The sequence below is a fragment of the Triturus cristatus genome, chromosome 1_2, assembly GCF_964204655.1.
Source record: "Triturus cristatus chromosome 1_2, aTriCri1.1, whole genome shotgun sequence".
Classification (NCBI taxonomy): Eukaryota; Metazoa; Chordata; class Amphibia; order Caudata; family Salamandridae; genus Triturus; species Triturus cristatus.
This window is the reverse complement of record NC_140580.1, coordinates 791,006,155-791,014,224: the sequence shown is the minus strand read 5'-3', so window position 1 is coordinate 791,014,224 and position 8,070 is coordinate 791,006,155. Positions and strand designations below refer to the sequence as shown.

The window sequence follows — 8,070 nt, the reverse complement described above, 5'->3', positions numbered from 1 at the left end:
CAGTGATACAGAGAAAAAAGTGATGCTCACGATTACATTCCTTTGGTAGAAAGAGGGTGAATAAGAATAAGCGCTGCCAAGGGCTGAAAGTTCTCCTACTTCAGATCATCTTATCAACACCATTTGTAAAGACTCCCTTATACAATGATTCAATAATATCAGCAGTAAGGAAGTATAGGTCTTAATAAATTGCCTCAGAGTATTTGAAGGTACTAATGCATTTCAAGAGGATTTATAGTCAAATTAGTAAACATCCCAAAAACTTCCCTTTTTCTCTTAACATTGTTCAGGTTTAACTGCCTAAGCAGAAGCTGGTTATACCCCACAAACAAGTCTCTTATAGATTTCAAGAAATGAAGAGAAGATCTATATGTAAAGCAGATGTCTGATGAGATCCTAGCTCGGAACATCAAAAAATAAGTACATGAAACGTCAGTCATATCTGCAGCATTACAGAGCTATATGCGTACTAGCCAACTCGTGTTCAAAGTCCATTTTTTTCGCTCTCCACCTTTCGAATATGATTTGATCACTATGAATCAGTGGTGGGAAGCTAGTTGATGACTGGGTAAATGAGGTCTTAAGCAACAAGGGCATATTCTAGGGCCTCTTCAACGTGAAATCCAGGAAAGCTCGTAGGGAGAAGGACCAGTGGTTGACAGTCTTAAAGAATGGGATACTTCCTGTTAAGGGTTTCTGAATATGCATAAGAATAGATAGCATTGTTAATTGTTTATGTAAACAAGGGAGGGTAGTGTCCCTGTTTCATGGGCAGGCCAGTGTCTTCCAGGATTTTATAACTTTCTCATTCAGCCGGCTTATTTTCCTCAAGGTAGAGAAAGTAAGGTCTGAAGTTTTCCAACACTCCAAATGTGCAGTCTCAGATCTCCTGGCAGACTCATTGCCATATGACTCATTTTGTTTGTCCCTTAGAGTCTTATAGGAGGAACCAATGGAAATATCGCATTCCTCCAGTATGTGGTGAAGAAGAAGAAATAAATGCATTCAAAACAAGACCGGTCATCAAATATTTGGCATTCTCTAAAGAGAGTCCTATTTTTCTTTCAAAATTCAGCCATGATTCTAGATAAAAAATAACCTAAGTGGGTCACTCAGCACTCATTCTGCACTCACCACTGGGGCTACCTCTGGGCAGTAAGCCCTGTAGAATTAGGTTGCCTGGGAAAGTGATCATTTTCAAAGTTTCGAAGAGGTTGCTGCAATTATTGTTGTATTGCTGCTTTCCCATAATTCACAGACTGCCACATAGGAAGATGGCATATTTTCTAAGTTAGGTCCTTATCTTCCCTGCCCTCCTGATTTAAAAAATCTGCACAAATATTCAGACTAATCCCATTCAATATACACCACCATGTAGGCCAAATTCACAAACAGGCTTTTTGAAAAGTTGGCAGTCTGCTCACCTTAGTAGGTTTCTGGGAGTACTTAACATGTACTCATCCACAATTACTAGTTGCTGAAAAACAATGTGCACTAAAATATGTTTTAGCACATGTATTTTTTCTCCACAGTGAAAATATTTATCAAGCGGGGAAAAAAATATTCCTAAAACTATGAAATAAACTCTACAAAGCCACCCCTAACTCTAAACTTCAGTCATACAGGTGGAATTCAAGCAAGTTCTAAGTACCCTTTCTGAACCTAAGTTTCTACAAGTCATCACAAGTCTGTAATCAGGATGTGAACTTTACAGTGGTAAAGTGCAACTTTCTCTCCACATCAGTATTCAACCCATATGCAGAAACATTATGAAGACATTCTTACAAATTCCTCTCAGCTTATTGGGGGGGTTCCAGGAACCAGCTCTAGACATACTTTCAGCACAGTTCACAAAAAGTAAGCAACTAAGATTCCTAATTATCAGTCAAGCTCTGGTTGAAGCTCAGATTTCTGTGAGGGTACTTCTAAGTAAGGTCATATGTTTCCTTAGAAATACTAGCTGTCCGAAACTTCAAAGGCCCTTGATAGCTATAACAACACTTTCCAGGATGGAGTAATTAAAACATGTAACATCTATAGATACCCATAACTACTGGCCCAAATTGTGAGCAACACAGGCTACACACAAAGGTTCAATGACAATCCTTGAAAAGTAGCAGATGGTCTACCTCCAGAGGTACAGTCAACTATAGAATAAAAATCACCACAAAATGTTAGAACCATTCAAACAAGATTGCACAATCCTTGATAACTAGAATCTCCACTACTTCTAGTTGGGGAACTGGATGTCTCCACAAAAAAACAAAAGAGGGAATGAAATAACTTACTAAATAAACATTCTTACGGAATACGATCAGTATACTACTATTCTCTTACTTCTGTACAGCTCTGTAAAGAAAGGTGTGCTTTTTTTTAAATCAAGAAACCTTGGGAGTAATATTCTCATGGTGCCCACCCAGTTGCTGGAGGGCCTGGTAATCAGGTAGGCTGTATGCAATAAATATGATGTGTGCCCTCAGGCTCAGGACACTTGGAAAGAAGATCACACAATTGAACACATAATTTATGGGCACGTAACATTTTAGCCTTTTATCTTGTTATTAGGAAATGTTATTGAGGAGAATGTATAAAATACCGAAAGAATGTGTAAAAGTTTGTCAATTGAGAAATCTCTGTGTCTTTTAATCATGGGCGGATACAAACTTTTCAGGGCCCAGGCCAGCTGCCTGGGACAGATGCAGTCAAACTGTCAGCATATCAAAAAAGGTCAAAATGGTGGGAAAATGCTTGTTAGTTTTGACCTCAAAGATCATGCTCACATATGGAGCAGTGCAAAGGCATTTTAATTTAGATAGCAAGCATTTAAAACACAATATCTACTGCCTTCTCTTTGCCTGAACAAGTGGATGACTCTTACAATATTTAAAGGAACTCTATGTTATAGTTCCAGGCAAGCAATTCCAACTTACGGCACCAGCTAGTCCTCACCATGCTATATACACGATACTGAGAATAAATATATGTATATACACATTCTCTCAACAACAGTATTTATCCTGCCACATTCCTCTTCCTTCCAATTCTGACAATCTTTCAAGGTGCGATTAGCTCTTTCTACAAACATAACAGTTTCTAGAGCCTCTACTACTGACTGCAAGAGTGCTTTACTTTTTTATTTTAATATCCACTCTCATAACACCAAAAACCTGAACATCACAGAATTGCTTTGAAAGAATTTATCATAGCATTGCCTTTACTTGTTGTAAGGAAAGTTGCAAACAGTATAATTGAATGCCGGCGGATGCTGAAGTTCACATATCTAGCTAGCAACTTTCTCAACAAATGTAGGTTTGAAAAACCTGTACATATACTACCAAACTCAACATGGTTGTTATAAAACTATAAATGCAAACCACAGATATATGAAAAAAAACATTTATTTGACTTTTCTTTTGGATGGTCACATTAGTAACTATAACAATGTGAATATGAATTTCATTTTCATCCAACAGAAATTCTTTAAAACAAAACAGTTAACTCTATTATAGTTGTCTATTGCAAGTGAAAATACACACATTTAAAAACTGATAATAAATGAGAAAAGCTTTCCATTTTCATATTAGTCAGTTGGGCAACTAGAAATTCTGTGGCTCGTGATTCAAGTGTAAAAATTGATTGGTTCAGCTGTTCATATTATATTAAACTATTTCAGGGAAGTAAGCACTTTTAACAGGGGGTGTGCAAAACACCCACTATGAGAGGTGTTTTAAGCTTCATCAACTTCACAAACTTTATAAAGTTGTCAAAGTCTAAAATTTAGAGTGAACATCTGACAAATATTTGGATTAGTGGGACACAATTTCAGCACAACCTAGTTTAAGGGGGCAATTCTGCCACAAAGTTTTACTAGGAAAATTCTTACTGCAGAAACAAAATTGCTCACAGTCTGAATTTATATCCGCACCAGATAACACTTCATCAAGTAATACAATGATTTGAACAGACTTTCACATAACTGAGGAAACTGTCTTTTATTAGCTATTTGTACAATTTCAATCTATTCAATATTCCAAGACGATGCTTTACAATTGCCCTATTAGCCCTTGTCCAGCACCCCTGCCACGCCTTCCGATTGAAGCTGTTCTCCTCCGATATACACAGTTCAGTTTGGTTTTCTTGGACAGAAGGGGAGGCAGGGGAGGAATGCTTTGAGAAATTTTTTACTGTTACATTTTCTTTTTCTGACAGTTGTTTACTGTGTGTGTCATTGTGCTCAGAGACTTAGTCGCTGGTTGAAGCATATATTTGAGTGTCACTCCCTAGGCAAGGTGTCAATCTACTATTGGTGAATATTATTTTGTATTCCTATCAAAAAACATTCAATAAAAAGATTAACAAAGAATTGCTGTATTAACAATAAATTAATGTGCACATTAAAAAATAGCACCAAAATCGTACTCCCTCAAACCCTGTTATTTTTATATGCAAAATTCCTCATATAAATCCCAACTCAGGTAAAAGGTCGGTGTTTTCAACTGATACCACCAGCAAAATACAAAATGTATCTTGAAGCAGGTTTTCCATTCCAGTTTGTAAAGTTCCTCTTAGAGGGAGTTTATGGAGTGATCAGGAGTATTCCAGAAAACAACAAGAAATAATAAGTGGTTATTGCCCACTACCAATTTCGTTACTGAATGTTCACCCAGGGCAGAAGATAATACAGTGTAAAGTATTTTGGGTTGCTCTGGAAAACAATGTTATTCACTAGTGATGGCACATTCTGCTGTACGGAAGGGACTTTATTTAGTCAAACTATGACCCTTATAACGGTGAAGTTCATTAAAATTGTTTAGCTTGGTACCCAGTTCATTACTAGCATGCCAGAGGAGATAATTTAAAAAAAAATTAAAAATTAAACACTGAACAAAACTAACACAAACGTTTTTTGTATTTAATTCCTAAAATTTAGTAAATGTGTCTTTTTTAACAGGTACTGGCAAAGACAATGCTTGTTGTAGATACTGAATAGAACTAGCATAAAAAATATTTAAAAAATGCTTTTGCTGGGGCAGAATAGCATTGGGAAAAAATCAAAATAAAAGCAAAAATGTCAGCACCCAGTGTGATGATGTATATGTATGCATGCGTTACTATACAGGAACATATACGTGTAAAGGCACTGATATAGCTGCGGTGGCCATTTTGTTTTTGCTGATCCTATGGAGAATCGGGTAAAAGAAACTACATTTTTATTGTCCATGCTGAAGAGCAGTGGCTCAATAAATAGATACCAGTGTGATGACATAGGCGCGTGCATGAATCACCACTCATGAACCTTTATACCTTTATGCATCATGACATTGTGGTGGTCATGGTTTCTTTACTTATAATCTGTCATTCTAAGATGGTGTATGCCCATTTTGGAGTGGGAAAATAAAATTTAAAAGTTTGTGACACAGCATTATAGAGAAAGGAGTGAACTGATAGATAGTTGCAACTGCCACATCCTAAGGAAAAGGCAAATATATATATAAAGAAAAAAGGAGAAGCATGATGGAAGCATGATGATACGAACAAACAGTGGTGAGCCCCAGTAAGCGGAGTGGTACGGGGTGCAACATAGGAACTGAAGAGGATATGAAAAAAAAGCAGAAAAAGAAAAGCAGAAGGAAAGGAGTGGGGGAAGAAACAGAGAGTGAAGCAATGCAGGGAGCACAGGGTTGTGAAGGTGTGAGTGAGGAAACAAAACTTAGGGAGAGGGCAAGCTAACATAAGAATTTCCATGGAGTGTTGAAAGAAAAAAAATGTTTCCTGAGGTCAGCTTTGGAAGGACTTGAGTCAACCAATCAAAAGGATAGTAAATAAGCTATGTTGCAGGCCAGAGATAGCCAAAAGCATAAAAAGGAAAGCCACTGAATAAGATGCAAGGAAATGAGATTGACAAGAAAGCCAACCAATGATAAGCAATGGGCTGAAAAAAAACGCCCACTTTAAGTATTGATAATGTACGCATTAGGTCTGATTTTGCCTAAAATGGCACCTTTGGACTGAGTGGCTTGTTCAATATATGTCAGCACAAACTAGCATAGCAACCTTTACAAATCCTTGAAACATGAAAAAGATGGCCACTAACATGCTAGCACAGAGGACTGACCGTTAAGGGGAGAGGTTCAAAAAAATGTTCCCCTTCTCCCCAACTATAAAACAAGATACAAGATCATTGACAATGGTGGGGAGAAACAAAACCTCTGCAATAATAAATCCATTAGCTTGCATTTATGAGTGGCGCGGAGGAGGACTGAACAGTCAAGGTGAAGCCTTCCCGTGCAGAGGTGAGATGGAGGAATTAGATAGCAACTGGAGCAGCTGCGGTGGAAGAGGAGAAAGTCGCTCAACGTGCATCACCTGGCAGATGATCTATATCAGGAAATGGGACCCTAACGGCGCCCACTTTGAGACATGAAGAGGAGGAGCAGACCAAGAGACTAGGCCCCTCCCAGAAGTGTGACCGGAAGTGTGACCGTCTACGGAACAGACAGCCCTTATCTCGGCAGACATTGCCACACCTCTGAAAGTTCCAGCTGCAGACTGTGATAGCACAAGCAGAAGAAGAAACTATGAGGAAATCACGGTGAGTGAGTCGATTGGTTCTCCAGATAAGTTGCCTTTGAATCTGCCTTCTGAGGGGCAGAATCAGCTGCATCCAAAAGATAAAGAGAAAAGGGGATAATGATTGCAATCGAAATCAGCAGAAGCCAAGGACCTAAGAGAATAGACCTGCATTGTAAAAAAAAGCTTTGTGTCTTGACTGAAACAAACAAGGTTATTATGGATTTGTAGGATTGAGGGAGAGGTCCCCACCCATCAATCACGGAAGAGGTCTGCGAGCAGGAGTTTTCAGGAAGAAATACTGGTGAGGGTAACATGATATCTCCTCTTTTCTCTAACAAAGAACAAAGACAAGGGTTATTTGAGAAATCAAAACTACGACCTGCCAAAAACCAATCAGTTTTCAGTCCATGGAGAATACTTCAGAAAAAAGCAGGAAGATGTTTCAGAGCCCATGTAAATCACTGACTTAACAGAATCCAAGTGTAATATGTCAAATCAATTAAAGAGACACATTGTGAGACAACAATTTTTAAACTTCAGAATAGAGGTATTGTTGATGACATCATGAATCATGCTTCTTGAAAATGTCCATTTTGCTTGTGGAGCAAAATGGAAGAGGTATGGTAAGACATGAGGTGCATTGGAAGATGAAGATAAATGTTCTTCACCACTTTAAACTATGATATATCGACTTCTTAATTATCCTTTAAATCATGATAAATTTAAAGCCTCAAATTACTTTGATATTAAAGGAGCAACAAGGGCACCCAAAGGAATTAGACAGGGACCTTGGGTAGATACGTATTGCAGGAAACAGTGGTCCCTGAAACCAAACGATAGAGCAAATAAATGAATATAGTCAAAATTGGAACTATATTATAGCCAATGTCCAGCCGGGCATGGCAACTTTAATAAGTAGAAATTCTTGACAGTAAACAAGGAAATGTAAGTAGAAATTCGGTGGGACACAAGCCTGTATCCTATGACTTACATACCAAGTAGACAGAAAATGACAAAACACATTCAGGCAATTACAGTGATGTTTCTTTGAGAAATAATGAATAGCGAAACATCTGATATTCAGATTGCCACCTTCACATTATATTACATACAGCAATATTTAAGGTGTAGGGTGGGCAACAGAGTCGACGGCGTTTCGATCCTTATGAGAGAGATACAGGATCATCATCAGGACTAAATTAGTTAAATTGCCCTTATTTAGAATGCCTCATGTTGCCATGGAGGCAACGGAGAAGATGCCGATTCACGATAAGGTAACGATGCCGGATCAACAGTTGATCCGGCATCGTCCGTACACACTGCATGGCCACGGAACCCATTTCTGCAAGTTGATTGAGACCAATCCGTGTCCTTCCTCCCGGAAGAATTGTCCGTAGGCATTGTCCTACCGTAAACTCGTATCCTTAACTCAACGTTACCTTATCGTGAATCGGCATCTTCTCCGTTGCCTCCATGGCAACATGAGGCATTCTAAAT

General features: G+C 38.4%; 1 protein-coding gene across 1 annotated transcript in view; it reads right to left on the bottom strand.

Moving 5' to 3' along the window:
- Window positions 1–3,382: 3,382 nt before the first annotated feature.
- DFFB (DNA fragmentation factor subunit beta) overlaps window positions 3,383–8,070 on the bottom strand; it is a 134,548-nt gene continuing 129,860 nt past the window's right edge. Inside the window, exon 8 of the mRNA XM_085608863.1 lies at window positions 3,383–7,311. The gene's annotated coding sequence lies outside the window, so the exon portion shown is untranslated. The remainder of the gene's footprint in view (window positions 7,312–8,070) is intronic.